The 16,707-nt window shown below is 52.9% G+C and overlaps 1 protein-coding gene and 1 long non-coding RNA gene across 7 annotated transcripts in view; one reads left to right on the forward strand and one right to left on the reverse strand.

Annotated features, from left to right (window-relative positions):
• The window catches only part of ST3GAL1 (ST3 beta-galactoside alpha-2,3-sialyltransferase 1), an 85,973-nt gene extending 71,959 nt beyond the window's left edge, over positions 1–14,014 (reverse strand). For 5 of the 6 annotated variants that reach the window (XM_045508461.2, XM_010972673.3, XM_010972671.3 and 2 more), the window contains exon 1: positions 13,540–14,014. The gene's annotated coding sequence lies outside the window, so the exon portion shown is untranslated. Of the gene's footprint in view, positions 1–12,563; positions 12,589–13,539 lie in introns of those variants that run through there. The other variant, XM_074353114.1, reaches the window with a different exon arrangement.
• Positions 12,277–16,203, forward strand: LOC123617600 (uncharacterized). Its single transcript, XR_012502292.1, has 2 exons — positions 12,277–12,452; positions 12,543–16,203. It is a non-coding gene; the product is annotated as an uncharacterized LOC123617600 (long non-coding RNA).
• The last annotated feature ends 504 nt before the right edge of the window (positions 16,204–16,707 follow it).

Here is a 16,707-nt window from a genome sequence, read left to right on the forward strand (position 1 = left end):
TCTTGGGCTCTGTTCGTAAGAAGCCCCCTGTGTGAGGAAGGGGACACAGGCATACCAGTAAGAACCACACCACTCTGTACCCAGTGGGAGATGGCACATATCCACGTGGGTGGTTTCTCAATCTAAACTCCTGACCAGCACAAGACGATCATGGAGAGTGAGGTCTAGAACTGAGGCTGTCAGGAGAGATCACTTTGCAGAGGGGACGGGTGACCCAGAAGCAGGAAGGTGCAGGGGCAGAATCAGAAGATGATGGTGAGACGCCCTAGAAAAGCCTGGTGTCAGTGCTAGGACGTCCAGAGCAGGGCTGCTGGCCAGGCTGTGGGATGACAGTGGGGTAGGGGGCAGGAATTCTGGGTGTGGGAACCAGGGATGACAGGGCTGATGCCGAGAACAGAGGAAGCTGAGGGGGCAGCCCCGACAGCCCCTTTGGGGTGCTGCTGTACCCCCACCCCATCCCTCATGGCCCAGGGACTGAGGAAGCCAGCCCTGTGGGTCTAAAGAAGAAACCTGGACAGCAAGCAGGTGTCCTCAACAGGCTGGGAAAGCTGTTCGTGAATGGGCACCCTCCCTCTCTGAAAGGGGTCCTGAGAATGAGTGGATTTCTGAATTTGGAGCCCAAATGCTGAGTTCTAGCTGCTCTGCCGGGGACATGTTATCATCAACAGCAGCTGCTGTGTGCTGAATCTGGACAACGCTAATGTTCCCTGCACATGATTTCATTCAGTCTGCACAGCCGGCCTCTGAGGGCGGTGGTCTCGAGCCCACTTCACAGATGTGGAAATTGAGGCTCTGAAAGAGTTATATCATTTGCCCCAGGCCATGCACTTAGAAATTGGCAGAGGTGTGATTCAAAGCCAGGGCTTTCTTTCTCTTCCCTATCCAGCCTGAGTGGGCTCTAGAAGGATGTGCCCCCATCTCAGGACCACAAGGGGAGGGACAGTGGGGCTCACTGGTCTGTCCTGCTGCGGCCGTGGTCATCCACGGCTCCCCAGTTCTCTCAGTGACCAGACTGGGAATCTCCAGGTGGCTTTCAATTTCTAATCTCTCAGCATCCGAGTACCAACAGCTCTCAAACCCCAGAGAGATAAAGTCACCAGTCCTTCTCACCCTGGAGCAACGCAGAGACTCCCCCGTGGGCTACCTGTGAGATGCTAGGCCTCTGCCTCCCACCTGCTGCACACTCCGCTCATTGGTTTGCCTGAAATGTGGGTCTGGCTAAGTCTCGTTCTGCACGCAGGGAAAGTCACTGTGATCAGACCTCACGACTGAAAGAAGGCAGGGCGGTTAGGATCCACCCGGTTGGCACCTGGATATTTTCCTCTCTTGCTCCTCCCACCAATCGCACGCTGGGGACGTGCCCCTGCTCTGTCTGTGGGTTCCCCCCGGAACTGCCCCCTGTGTACTGTCTCTCCCATCCTCCCACTCGTCTTCCAGCATGAAGACCATCTGCTCTCTGGGTCTTTCTCCCACACCCTGCTCCTGCTTGATTCATCCCAAATCACAGCTGGAAAGCTGGGTGGTGGTGTCCCCAGAGCACACGTGGGGAAACGGAGGCCCAAGAGATAACGAAAAGTGGCCCGTGCTTCGCCCTGACCCTCGCTGACCCCTCCGCCTCTGAGGCCTCCGGGACACGAGGTGCCCCCTTGGCCTTCCTGTTGGGTACCTGGATTTGCCTTCAGAGGAGGGAGATGCTGGCAGGCTGGGCGGCCTCCCCGGGGCCTGATGGGCACAGTTGCATGTCTGCTGGAACCAGGAGGAATCGTGAAACACGAAAGGGCTTTTTTCTAGGCAACCACAGCCTAACTAAGGAGGCATCACTAGGTACTTTTGGACAAGATTTTGTGGATGAAGGGAAATAAGGGAGGAAGAAGAAAATAAGAGAGGGACAGAGGGAAGGAAGGAAGGAAAGAAAGAAGGAGGGAAAGGAGGGAAATGAGGGAAGAAAACCTGTACTGAAAATGAAAACCTTGGGCAGGAGGCCACACTGGCGTCATGCAGAGGCGGTCTGCGGTGAATGTAACCAGAGTGCCACCTTTAACTGTCCTATTTATAGCCTTTTCAAGTATGGTTTAGTGAAGGAGTTTAGTATGGTTTGATTCAGTAGTGGTGTCTCCTGGGCAGAAACTCAGAAAGGATGGAAGGGCAGAGAGATAGAAGGGCATAAAAATGCATGCAGACTTGCTCAGAGTGGGGGTCTAAAAGAGACTGTGTGTTTGGGGGTGTTTCTGGGACACAGGTGTACACGATGGGGATCATGAGCACAGGAGGCCTGGGCAGCGGTTCATCTAGGAGACCTGGCACCAGGGTCCACGCACTGGAAGTTCGTCTCTAGGACAGACTGAGCTGCCCGAGTCGGGCAGGAAAGCCCGCAGTGAAAGCAGGCCATGGCAGCCTTGAACATGGGGCTGGCTTCTCACTGAGGCTCCGCCTGCTAAGGCTGAGGAATCACACCGGTCAGTCCTCCAGCTGAGCTGTCTTAGAGATGAAAAATCGGGCAGGGAATGTCTAAAATATCACATCCCAAGTCTCAGGTGGACCGTGTCTACCACTGGTGTCCAGGGGCCACACTGTACCTTCTCAAGCCCAGGGAACTTTCCCAGCCTTAAATGTAGACAGCTCCAGAGACCCTCACCCTACCACCTCCTCTAGGAAGCCCTCCAGGGTTGGAAGCTCTGTGTGAGGAAGAGCTTTCTAGTCCACAGAGGTGCCCGGAAGTCAAAAGGCCACTGTGTGGGGCACAGATCCGGTTCTCACTGGCAGCATTCAAGCAGATGCAGGATAACAACACGCTTGAGTCAAAGTGAGGAAACCTAACTCGCGAGAGGCTGAGTAAGGGATTTCTAAACTTGAAAGATGATGATCATAGCACGTACTCAGCAAGCACTGATACGGGAGGCACTCTGCAGGGCCCTGGTCTAAACACGTTCCAAATATTAACTCACTTAGACTCCACCAGGAGGTAGGTACTATTATTATCCATATTTTATAGATGAGGTAATGGAGGCACAGAGAGCTTATGTAACTCACTCAAGGTCACACAGCAAGGAAGTGGCAAAGCAGGACTGTATTGAGTGAAGCAACGAATGACTCGGTAGATGGATACTTGAAGTCTTGGAGGAGAGGAAGGCTGAACAAGGGCACTGCTAAGGATCTTTGCAAATGCTAGGATTTTACAGTGCTTTCCGATTTCATGCTCTTTTACACATGCTGCCTCTGTAACTTGTTATCATTCAGCCGACGCACACACAGCTTCCTCTCAGCCCCTCCTATAACGGTCACAGCTTATGACACCAAGGCTCACACCCAGAGAAAAAGAGAAACCCCTTTACTCCACCCCAGGGGCAGGTCCCTGACGATGCAGAGGCATTCCGATATTCAAAACTGTCCCCAAAGCCAGTTCGTCTTGTTCTCCTTGTTTGGATGTTTGGTATTGTATAGACATCAGCTTAATTTATACAATCCTGTAGTTCATGGATGATTTTTGCTTAGTTCAGTTTGTTTCCTGTCATAGGTTTGAGACAGAAAAACAGAAGCAGCATTTACACTGGAGCCAGTTCTTCAAACCATTCTGAAACTTGAAATTTCTCCTAGGTGGTGGTGCACAGCCTGCCTTCTAACCTCTCCTTTTCGTTTTAATTTCCTTTTTTTTGCTGAAAGACTGACGTTTAAAATTTAAAGAATATGCTTTAGAAACAACCAATTAAGACATTCTTGTTTGCGGCAGCTAATGTTTCCCAAGCAACAGTCTTTATTCAACAAACTCTCCACCAGGTGGTAGGATTAACAGGGTTTTCAAGTAACAGGAAGAACAACACAGCTTTCTCTCCATTGTGAAGATGTTATTAAGAGGGAATTTTTGGATGCTGCAACAGCGACTTTTACTGCTCATTTTTCTTGAAGCAGACTGCCCCAGAGACACCTGTCTAGGGATCTGGTAGGTGTCCAAGCCTGATGACAAACTTTATACTAAGCTTCCAGCTCACAGTCCTTCCTCAATCCCCAGGCACCATGGAGATCTCTGAATTGCATCTATGCAGATGAGCCAAAGGATGAGAGCTTGCAGTCAGCAAGGCAGGGATGCACGTGTCGATCTGAGAATCCAGCCAGACGACCACGGGCTGAATACACCCATCCAACCAGCCCCAAACAGTGAATCGGGGAAAAGGCCTGGAATCTGAGCCTTTGGCCAATAGCATGGGGAGAAAAATTAAAACCTCCTTCCAAAAAGGATGTTACAGAACTTGGGTCCATTTGTACCACGCATCAGGTTGGATGGCACACCTCCTGGGCTACTTGGGGACAGACACCCAGTGTAATGTGTTTGACAGCTGCACCTCTTAGGGAGGCAGCCCCACCCTTCCCAGTTCCCCTGATCTAGAGACACAGGGTCATCCTGACAATTACACAGCACACGGCCTGAGATCTCTGGCTTCGGGCAGAAATGGGATAGTTATGAATTCTGGTTCTGCCACTTTCTAGCTAGCTGTGTGACCTTGGGCAAGTGGCTTACCTTCTCTGAGCCTGTTTCCACATTTGTAAAATGGGATTAGTTTTTTAAGAAAAAGTACAAACAGTGACTTTACAGGGCTGTTGTAAAGACTAGGGATCTAATAATTAACTCTAACGAGGGAAAGTGTACACCCTGGCCCAGTGGAGGTGGAGGTGCTGATGGGCACAAGGAAGCCCAGAGAGCAGGCTCCACAGGTAAACTCTCGGGTTAACTAGAAAATCCATCAACTGAAACCTTTAAAAACCGTCAACTGTAGCCTTTAAAGTCCTGCTCAAGCACAGAGCACACACTGTAACCCCTCTGCTCACGGACAGTTAATCACTTCACCTCCTCCCCCCAAACGTGCGGGCATCTTCCCTGCTCCCTGAGGGTCTGCAGGCTGTTTCTCTCCTCTCTCCTTTCTCACAAACCCCGTTCCTGCCTTTGTTCTCTGACTTCGACTCCATGTCCTAGCTGATTTTCTGTCTTATGAGAGAAAATGATTTACAAGCCAAAAAACGAAGTATCAGGGAAATTCCCGAGTGAAACGTCTGACTCGTTGGTTGACGGCTCCTCTCCGGAGGTGCCACTATGACCTGCCTACCTGGGTCTAGGACGCCTGCCCCGCAGCGAGTCTCCCCCGGAGGGCGGCTTGCCAATGCTCAGGCTGGTTCTCAGTCAGGTCTGTTTCTGGCTGCGGTCCCTCCGCACCTACTTCACACGAACCGTGAAGGGCAGTTGTGGTCGCTGTTTGCGAGGTGCTGTGCTGTGTTAGATTGTGCTGTGCGGCGTCATATTGTCACAGTGATAAAGCTTCGGCCTCCTAAGTTGACGCTAGGATCTAAGGAGGAGGCTGAGACTTCGTTTATGCGTTTTTTCGGCCTCTGTTCTCAGAGTCAACCAAGCAGATGGAGGGAGCAGGGGGTGAGGTGGAGAAAGCAAGACCCTGAGGGGCTGGGATGCAGGGAGGTGGCTCCACCAGGGTCAGAGGCCCTTTCCTAAGCAAGTGCCAGGTGTGGACCAGATCACCTGACTGAGCGTCAGCTGCCTCACTCGTACAGTTCAGGACAGGAAGGGTGGATGAGGAGGGGGGCGGTTCTCAGGGGTGAGTGAAGGCGGAAGATGTGATGGGGCTGCGAGGTGGCTGGAAGTGTGGGCTGCTTCCTTCCTCAGGAGTTACCAACTTTACATAAAGGTAATTCTAGGCACTGCAGGGGCGACCTGTGACCTTGGGCAAGTCACTCCCTCTGCAAAATGGGAGGACCCCCAACCCAGTATAGCACATGGAGGAGTCAAACTGAGGTCCAAACAGGGTCAGACCTGCAGATGCCAATGGCTGTGTGCACTGAGGCGGGTTTCAGAGGGTATTTTAGCTCTGAGACCACTGAGAGTTCCCCGAGGCTCTAGGCAAACCACAGGGAGACAGAATGCAGCCCTTCATTACTCGGCCAAATTCAGGGGATTTATTCTGGGCTCCAGTCTAGTCTTCCAAGGAAAAACATTTTTGGCTTTTTTTTTTTTTTTTTAATTTTCTCTCCTTTCCACTGAGCCTTTTATTTCTGAAAAGGTACATGCCCAATTAGATGGATTTTCGTCTTTTATGTGGAGTTGTTTTAGGCTTTTGGAGCATGAAACAATATTTTGGAGTCATTCCACTCTCTCAGTGAGAGAAGTAGCTGGGTTTGCTTTGGTCGTGTTTTTTTGGTTGGGTTTTTCTCAAGAGCCCTCTGCTAAGTAAATATGCACGAAGGGAATTTTTAGTCACTCCGGTCTGTTAGTTCAGTACGAATTCAAATGGATTTTTTTTTAATGCAGCAAAATCTATCACAATGATAACTATGTAGGTTTGATTTTTTTAAGGTATCTGGTGAAAGTCAGAGAAAGTATTTTCTTGTCACATCCAAGTGTGGACCTCCCAGAAGTCATTTGCAACCTCTTTTTTTAATGCTGACAAATAATTTGGAACTAATGTTCTTTTCTTCTCAATTTCTCTGTATTACTGTAAATGATTTTTAATTTGTATTTTATATTCTCCTAAGGGTTCCAGAATCAGACCTAATTAGATAGCTTTTAAGTATTTTAGAGAATAACTATGTTTATATATATATATATATATATATATATATATATATATATATACACACACACATATATACACACACACATACATACATACACACAGATAGTCACACAGACACACACACACGTAGAGGCAAAAGAAATGGTCTAAACATCCCCAGATGTTCTTGGAAGGAAAAACCCCTTAACATAGAATATTCAAATAGGATTCTTTGATAATTGAATATTGAATAGGCTAAAAGGATGTGGTGGAGCTCAGCCCACCCCTATACCAACATGTCTGAATCTTGACCTTTTCAGGAATAAAAGCTAAAATTTGTCAGGTGACTCTTGCATATCTTTCTTTTTTTAATTAAAAAAATAACATTTTTTAGTGGAGGTACTGGGGATTGAACCAAGGACTTCGTGCATGCTAAGCATGCGCTCTACCCCTGAGCTGCACCCACCCCTCTCTTGTGTATCTTTCACATCAACTGTCCAAAACACCATCGCCTGGACAAAGGAGGAAACGGAGACACAGAAAAGGTAAGTAATTTGATCACTGAGTAATAGGTGATAAACCTGGGAATGAAACCTTAATACTTGGGTTATTCTGTTTCTCTCAAGATGCTTCTAAAAATAGCGTAAGGATTTCATAACATCTAACACCCGACACACTTGTATTAGTGTGGACAGAGCATGACAGGTTCAAACTCGGGCTTCCACCGGCCGTGCAGCCTTGGGCAAGGAGTTCCTCTTCCGCCTCCAGCTTCCTCCCTGTCCTCTGGGATTCCTGTGTCATCACAGAAGATGACAGGCTTTTACCTGCTCCCCTCCAGGCCTGCTCCCGGCTGTCTCCACCCTGTCTTGACCTTGAGAGGCTCCAACAAGGAAGCCCTTGACCTCTGGCTGCTGGGTGGGCTCAGCTCTTGGCATAGGGATTGTGGGGGGCAGGCAGAACCGAGCGAGGTGGGAGAGCGTATCCTCCTGGCCCTCTCCTGCCAGGGGTCAGGAGGCCCTTTCTAAAAATTAAGTGTATCAGCTCCTGATGCCACCCTTTCCTGGTTCCCCTCCCCCACCCCTCCCTTTGCCTCTTCTTGGGGGATGGGAGTGGTGGGGCGTGGTCACTGGGCCCAGGTACTGTCACATCCCATGCTGATTTACCTAAATACCACTCCCAGCTCTGTAAACACTCTCTTAAACTCTCCACTCAGCTTGAGTTCATATGTTTTCTACTGGAACACAGAAGGATCTGAAGTTTAAAATACTTGCCACAATACTGGGCACACGCTAACCATTTAATAAAAAGTAAATGCTGCTTAATTTATAAGCAGTAAGGCCTGTTCACATGCCCCATCCTGTCTTGGGGGATTTATATTGCCATCTAGTTGAGGAAATGGAAACTCGGGATAAGTGATGTACCCAAGGTCACGGGGCAGGAGCAGGACCAGGACCGAGGAGGTCCCCCTGCCCAGAGGAAATATCCTGACATCGGAGCCACCTCATTGCCCCAGTGCTGACCACGACAGAGTCCACTCCAGGGCCTTCAGCCTCCACACATGCCACGCCCCCTGCTGACCAGCCAAGCCACACAGGAGGGACTCAGGGCAGAGAGCATCTCCCTCCCCCAACCCAGGTGTCCCTGCTCCTGGTACCTCTCTGGGTCATGCCGTAGGAGAAAAGAAACTTTAAAACTTCATACAACTTGCAGGAAGGAGAAAAGAATGTTACTACTCCAACCCAACCATTCCACCTCACTCCTGCCAGGGTGGGTTATTAACCAACCATGTACCATTAAAACCAGCCTTGTGTTTCACGTGTTTTTCCAAGAGCTTTCCAAAACTTAACACCTGCAGTCAACCCTGCTAGTCCCACATGCTCTGTCCAGCCAGCACATCCTCTTACAACTCTCTGGAACCAGACTCTTCAGTGGGATCCCAGGAGGCTCCAGGAGCATGGTCCCAGCTGCAGTCCTCTCTCACATACACTCTAATTTCATCCTCACAGGGGCCCACATCCTGAGGGACAACTGCCCACCGCATCTTGAATCTGGCCCATAAGGGGTGCAGGGCTTGCCCGAGCTCACACAGCTGGACCACGGCGGCACTTCCAACCCCACACCACCTGCCATTGAATCGCACTCTCCCAAATCAGCTATTTCAATCGGAGCTGAAGTATAAGGACAAATACTAAAGACAAAGCGTTGAATTTTATTTTTTTGAAACCAAAGCAAAGCAGCCACTCTCATTTTTTCCATGCCATCACTCTGAAACCCAGAGCCCTCGGAGGATCGCAGGGTTCAGGGACCTCTGGCTGAGTGACAATGATGAATCCCACAGAAGCAAACCGGAGATCAGGATGTAGTACAGGAACCGGGGGCCAAAGCACCGAACCCCTAAAATCCCCAGTTCCCTCACCTCTGCAGAACCATGCACAAGAGACCTACAGCCAATCTGTTCTTTTACTTTATTTTTCTTGCACGCAGACCACTTTGATTAGACATCAATTCTACGCATTCAAGAAAATACCTTTGCTCTCCTGTAGTCTGACTGATGTCTAGAAGAATTCCCCAAGTTACCCAGGGGTTGTTTCCTCAACGGACCCTTCTGTGGGTCCCCCAAGGCAGAGGAATCCATTCCCTCCCCTGTCCCAACCCTGCCTGAGCACATGCATATTTCTGCTCTAGTGCAAACAGCACTGTAGGGTAACTGTACGTCCACACGCACCTCCCCTGACACCATGACCTCTGGGGGTGGGGGACGCAGACCAAATATGTGTCCTTCCATCTCTACACTTCCAGCACCTTGCATGGTGCCTGGAACAGAAGAATTTCCTAATAAATGTTGATTCAACCAAAATCTAAACCATCCAACCAACAATACCACCTAAAGAAATGAGAGAACCCCAGGCTTTGCCGGTCTCCAATAAAGAAACAGAGACAGAAGCGTATGGAAAAGAGTGGGCTTGGGAGGGAAAACCTGGAGGACTAATTAATCTATTTAAAGCTTGAGACTAGCCAGCATTCTAGATCAGCTCTGTCACCAAAGGTCCCTGTGACTTCTCCACCAGGCCTCAGGATTTGTGAGTAAAATGAAAGAGTTGTACAAAATTTCTAAAAACATCTTCTCAGCTCTTACCGTGGGGACCTCCTGGAGAGGTCGCCGTGGTTCCTATTTGCAGTAGGCATCTTTGGGGCGTCCTCACAGAAGTCACCTCAACTCTGTCAGGTTTCAGACCCCAGAGTCTGACATTTCTGGGCCCCGTCTCCATAGCCAGGCGGAGAATTTCTGGAGAATGACCTGGCTGACTGAGCGTGGGCTCCTCAAGGTTCCGTGAGTGAGAGTAAACCTGGGGTGGGGTGGGCTGTCTGTGATACTGGGGTGTCTGTGATGCTGGGATGTCTGGACAGTTCTGAGGATGGAACTGGAGGCAAAGCAAATGTGGGGAGGGCGGGGGCGGCTGTCTTCACAAAGAAAGCCTCTAAGGGCCCCAAGGGGACACAGGCAGAATTCCAAGCCCCTCATTTCACAGAGAGTGAAACTGAGACCCAGAGCCTGAAACAGTTTGGGTGCGTGGCCAAGCAATTAAATGTTGGCCCCGGAGCTAGAACACAAGCTCTCGCCAGGGCCCAAGGCTGGGCTCCTGGAACCAGATTAGAGCAGGAGAGAGCGCCCAGATCCTCTGGTCTGCGAGGGGGCACTGAAGGTTCCACATGGTTTTGCAATGGAACCAAGTGTATGGAAGCCTTACTGGAGAATAATTCTTTGTGACCAGGCCAGCTCTTCCACCCGCCTGTGGCATGTGTGTGCAGATATGCACGTAGGACTCCCTGGGAAGTGGTCTCAGGATGAGATGACTGGTGGATTTTATTTCTCCCTTTCTTGGATGTTTTTTGTGGTGTGAGATGGGGCCCAGGGGAAGGTTAAGGTTTAGATCCTATAAGGCAAAGTCTTGTCCAAATATGACTCCTTTGGTCAGCAGCCTGCTACACAGCAATGGACTCAGGCAAGGTTAACTGACCAGAAGATGAAAAGAGGCCCCTTCCTGAGGGGCTGTCCACAGCTTACCTCCAGGGGATGCTCCTGGGGCTGGTGGTGGAGCGGGAAGCTGGAGACTCATCTGGCACAAAGCCCCATGCACTCCTGAGGCTCCAGGACCTCCAAAGGACCCTCACTGCCAGACCCACAGATGAACCCACCCCACCAAAACTGGAGCACAAAGGCTCTGGTGGTCAGTTCCGGGAAGGTCCCCGACTTCAGGAGAGGTGCTGGCCAGCCCAACCCCGGAGTGCCGGCCTTTGCCTCCAAGTGGAAACACAGTCTTGAGGTCAGCAGGAGGCTGCTTACATGCTAACTGGTGCCTGCTAAAGCTGAGCTTAAAGGATGAGAACCCGCACCCCCTAAAGAAACCCTCGGCTATCACTTCAGGCCACACTTCCTGTTTCCTTCCTCTTAGCCCAGGGCTCCAAGGAGGTGCTGCCCCCGCCAGTGGAGCAAAGCTGAAGGAAGAAACTGCTGGGGCCCAGGCCCTGGCCTTGTCCCAGCTGTAAACCTGAACAGTAGATAGGGGCCTAGTAAAACTCAGGGACAGCAAGTTCCTGCCCATGCAGGGTTGTTCAAAGGTTGGCGAAGGGGCTCCCTACTTATTCTGATATTTATTCAGCAAAATACATTTTTTATGTGATGAAATTTCTCTCCACATATACGGTGTGTGACCATATGTGCGTATATACACATATGGTCACATACACACAATTTATACAGTATTTATTTTGTGTAACATATTTGTAATGTTGTAGTAATGACACCATCTTACACATATGGAAACAGACTCGGAGAGATTTCATCTCACTCCAAAGTCAGAGAGAGATGATGGGAGACTAGAAAGGCTCCCCACTCTGCCCCCAGACCTGGGCATGTCACGGTGAATTCGGGTCGGTCTTTTCAGCCAACAGCAGGATTTCAGAAAACGGGCGGGCCATTGTTTTGGGGAGGAGGAACCAGAAGTGTGAGGAGGGCAGTGAGCGACCCCTAAGCACCCAGCCGCTGGTGCCTCTTCCCCGCGTCGGAATCAAGCGGCAGTTTCCACGGAAGCCGGTAGGGGGCAGTGTACCTTGCCTTTTTCGAACCTCCGGACAGCTCTCCCGCAGCTCCCGAGAAAGAAGCCCAGGCGGATCCGCCTGCAGCTTCGAGAAACAGCCCATCTTTGAGCCCAGCACTTAGTAGGTGCGCAAGGTATGTCTAGAAACCAAAAGGGCTTGACCGGGTAGACGGATGTGAATTAAATAGTAAACGTGAGGAGAAAGAGGGAAGGGATGTCCAGACCCCGGCCAGCCCCTTCCCCCGTAGAGGAATTTTCAAACAGCCTTTGCAACCTACTGTGTGCCAGGCACGACAGCTGGACAACGTCGTTCACCGCCTATCTCATTTTTCCCGCTGCCAACACATACACATACACACACACACACACACACACACACAGCCGCAGAGCGGGAGTGGATGCTCGCTATCTCCCTGAGGAACCATCTCGGCACAAATCCGCGTGGCGTGGGGCCCTTGGGGGGGGTGATCTGGAAGAGGCGAGGAGTTCCCCGGCCGTGGGCACGTGAAAGCCAGGAGGATGACTGATGCGGTAACGCAGCGAGGAGGTTACTGTCCTCAGGGTCAAGGCTGTTTCCCTCTTTGGGACACAGAGCCCGCGAGACGCAGTGACACGCCCAGCCCCCACCCACTCGCACGCTTCTGGGCGAGCTGGTGTCCACTCGCCCAGCGCCCGCACCGAGCCTGGCGCGTGCTAGGCGCTGGCTGGGACCCTCGGGTAGGAGGGAGAGGAGACTCGGTCTCTAGCAGACGAGAGGAACCCGGACGATCCCAACACGTTTCCCAGGAGACCCGGCCGCGGGGTAAGGCGAAGGTGCCCCGGGGGCATAACTGCCCAGCTGGGGCGCAGCCTCAATCCTCATCTCAAATTCAGCCGCGCTTCCTCCCGCAAGGTCAACCACAAACACACTCACGCTCAGTGAAAGAAGGAGCTGAAAGTTGCGCCACTGTCCCGATTCCGAATCTGGCTGTACCCACACGGCTCCCCGCTCCTGCGCTCTCCCAAGGAGCGGCCCCTGCCCCGCGCAGGTCGCACACCCGAGACGCAGACAAGTTGCTAACTTTTGTCAGATTATTTCGCGGCAGCTGCGGCGCCTAACGGGACTGGGGCGGACTCAAGAGTTTCGAGTTGCCACCAGCACCACCCCCGCCACGCTCCGCTTCGCCCACCCCAGGCCCTCCCTGCCCACCACGCCACGTCCAGCTGCCTCGTCCCGGGTGCCAACCTCTCCACCATATCCGGAGCAACGCGGGCCGGCGGTGTCCCCGGGGGTTATGGCCACCTCCCAGATCTGCGCCTGCTCGCAGCGGATTTGGAAGCTGGCTCCGGATACCATCCCGCGGCCGCCAGACCGGATCACTTGGTGGCCTCCGCGCGCCCCCACACTCCCCAGGCTCCGCTCTAAAGAGCCAGAGCCCTGCCGCCTGGTGGGGTCTCATCCCACCCGCGGCCCCTCTGGCGGCTCCACCTTTAGGCGGCCCCGACCCGAGAGATGCAGGCCGGCGCCGGGTGCAATGTCACTGGGGCCACCGCAGGGACCGCTGCCCCAGACCCAGGGTAGGCTCCCCGTTGGGCTCCTGGCAGCTCTTCCTGAAACCACTGAAGACCCCTGAGCCCGACCCTCCTGACCGACCTTCGTCCTCTCCCCAAAACCCCGGCGGCGCTGCTGCTAAGAGGTCTCCCTACGAGTGTCTTCCTCCCTCCCGGCGCCCGGGGTCTTCAATCTACTTCCACCCTCCTGTCACACCCTCCTGGATCCTTCCCCACCACTTCTGTCCCCGGCTCCGGGCAATCACTCCTCCACTCAGAGAACACACACGGAACTGCCCGAGCCCCAACTCCGGCGGACGCAGCCCCCTGCGCACCCCCGGCCCCGCGCGCTCACTCACCGTGGCTAGAGACACGCGGAAGTTTCCGGGGCTTGAGGCGATGAGAGGACTCGGAGAAGAATAAAAGGTGGGTGTCCGGGATACTCGCCCCCTTCCCAGCTCACATAGCCCTTTCCTTCTCTCTCTCCTCCTCCTCTTCCTCGCCGTCCTCCTCTTCCTCCTCCCTCTGGTCTTTGTCTTTGCAAAGTGTCGAAACTGTCTGGCATAGTGGAGCTCCGCCGGCGGAGGCTGGAGCCGGGGAAGCGGGGAGGCGGGGTGAGGATGGGAGCGGTCTCGGGAACACCTTCCCCCGGGTGTAACGGGAGGGGGAGGCGGGCCGGCCGGGGAGGGGCCCGCCGGGGCCGAGGGCTGGGGCGCGCCAGAGCGGGGCGGGCGTCTCCGCTGCGCGCGGCCCTCCCCTTCCTCCGCCCAGTGCCCGCCCCTCGCTGCCCTGCGCTCCCCCACACACACCCCCCCCGCCCCGGCCCCCCTCCCGCCCGGACTCGGCTCGGCTTTCCCCTGGCTCCGGGCTGCCTGCGAGCCCAAGATAGAGCTCCGAGCCACGTGGACTGCTGCCCGCTCGGCGGAGGCCCGGCCCGGGAGACACCAGAGGCGGCGCGGGGACCGGATCGTCGCTCGGAGAGGGGCTCTGCGCGGACAGCTCCACGACACTTCGCGCGGAGGCCGCTGCCTTCAAGCTGGCAGAGCAGGGAAGAGCGGCCAGGTGGCCCGGGGCCCCGTGGGGTCAGCCCCGCGGAGGAGGTGACGGGCGCCCACCGAGAGGATGTGGCGGTGCTCCGAAGAGCCCGAATCGGGTGCACGGTAGCGGGAAGGGGCCGATCCCCCTGCCGGTGGCTGGGCTAAGCCACCGACTTCCTCTAAGGGAGCGGGATTGGCGGTGGGATTTAGGGAGACGGAGGGGAGGAGCGGAGATGGAGCAATGGTGAGGCCCCGGCCGGGGCCCAACTCTGAGCCGCTGAGCGGCCACCGCAGCCCGGCCCCCGCCCCGGCCCGCCTGCCCGCCGCGGTATTTTCCTCCCAGATGGAGAGGCTGCAACGCCGTCCAGAGCTGGGCAAGCTCGCGGCAGCTGGACCCCAGGCAGGGGCCAGCTCCAAGGCTGCCTGGGGCTGGGGCTTAGGGGACCGGGCCCCCTTTCGGGGTCAGCATTGCGGGGTTTTATTGCCCTTCCTCCTTTACAGGGAAATAGGGACGGTGGAGACATCTTGCTCAGTGGCAGAATGCCAGTCTTAGAGGCTTAAGAGCAGCACGCACGATTTTAGAGGCATTACCGAAAAAAATTTGGTTTTACAGCTCTTATTTCCTTATTAGGACTTTCCCTCTTTCTCAATTTTTCTGAGAAATCCTAAGAGGAGAGAGGCACAGCTTGGCCTAGGGGCCAGTTAATTCTTCCAGCTTCCACTGCCCCAGTCGGAGAGGTCAGCCTTCTGCTGTGGAAGTGGAGAGAGCTTCTTAACCCATCACTCGTCGGAACTCGTCGGAGGGATGTGTGGTACCTGCTTCAGACCAGGACCAGCTGCCCCAGGCTTGGTTCACACCCTGCACTGCCCCTCACCGGATGTGTGATCTTAGGCTACTTCCAGAATCCCTAAGCTTACTAGCTTGGTGCCTCAGTTTCTTGCCCTGTGGAAATGGGCTTAAGACTAGCTGTCTTGAAATGTTGCTGTGATGAGTAAATGAATTCAGACATGTTCAATCCTAAAAACTGTACAGAGCCTACAGTAAGTGCTCAAGAAAAGTGAGTTGTGCCAATGGCAGACTCCTCTAGCACCAGGTTCCTGCCCACAGCTGGGGGAGGCCTGTCCCAGAGGGTGAGGTGGCCATGTTGGAAATTCCCCTGGGACTTGGGGGAGCAAAGGAGAGCTATTCAGAGAAATAGAAGAGATAACAATGAAAAGGGGCAGGGGAGAGAGTGAGACAGTTCACTACTAGGAGGGGAGCAGAGATGTGCAATGGGCCATAGTCGGGGGAGAGGGGCAGGGGAGCCAAAACAAAAAGCATGTGGATCTGCAAGAATTCTTCAAGGAGCCCTGCCAGTCTGCACCAGGGACCTGCCGCCTGTCTTAAGTTTCCCACCCTCCGTGAGTTTGAGAGGAAAATTTTGGGTGTTTCACGACCGATTCTGAGACCTCTTGCCTGATCCCATTCGTTTTTGTTTCATTTCTAGAAGGGGGTAGAGGTGAACCTTTTGGTCTGCCTGGAAGCATCTTGTGCACTTTGCTCTTTCTGATAAGTGAATCAGGATGTTTACCACACTTGCCGCTCCCCAAAATCCTTTAGTGTGTGGAATGAGGGAAGCAGAGACGGTTCCTGGGAGCATCAGCTACTACTCTCCCTGCAGAAGCATCTTCCAGCCAAGGGAACCTTCTGACATAGACCTCTCAGATTCAGAACCTGGGGGCGTGGCTCAGAGCATCATCTGGGTCCAAATTATCATCCAAAATACAAGAGTGGTCATCTTGCTGTCCTCACAGGGACAACTGCCTGCAGTGCCCTGTTGATTTTCGTGATTATATAGTTGGTGGCTTTTGCCTTCTGATTTGACTCAGCTAGCTGTGGACAGGGAATGCGTTGGGTTTTGCTCCCTGCTGACCATAGCACCCATCTCATGCCAGTCACATGCTAAATTCTCAATAAAGAGTTCCTGGATGAGTTAATTTTAAAAAGTGTTATTTATTGCAAGCATCAAATAATGTAATGGACAGAAAAACACTTTGAAAAATGGAAAATGCTACAGTCATATCCTCTTATATCCCAGTAGATTCTGGACAGAGGATGAGATTGGGCAAGTTAGTGACTGCAGATCATCCGCTGTTCTGCTTTGCTGCCAAGACTCAAAAGTCAGTCCTCAGTTTCAGCCCTGGGTTCTTGGCATTTCCCCTGGATGACTCTACAGTGAGCTGGAAAGTTCTTATTAAGTGACTCTGTGGTGAAACATCCCTAAAATATGACCTTATCGATATAAAAAATGAACAGCAGAATTTTTTCCCCCAGTCGCTGATGGGTTAACCTGGCAAGACTCTTTCTAGCCCCACTTCCTTTCTTTTTACGATATATTTTTCACCAGCTAGCAGAGAAGGCTTCTCTCTCTCGTTCTCCTCTTTTTTTCTAGAGATGTGATATTTTAGGAAAGCACTTCTGATGCCCCAGCCCATTTCCAGGACCCCAGA

The sequence above is a fragment of the Camelus bactrianus genome, chromosome 25 (assembly GCF_048773025.1).
Source record: "Camelus bactrianus isolate YW-2024 breed Bactrian camel chromosome 25, ASM4877302v1, whole genome shotgun sequence".
Lineage (NCBI taxonomy): Eukaryota > Metazoa > Chordata > Mammalia > Artiodactyla > Camelidae > Camelus > Camelus bactrianus.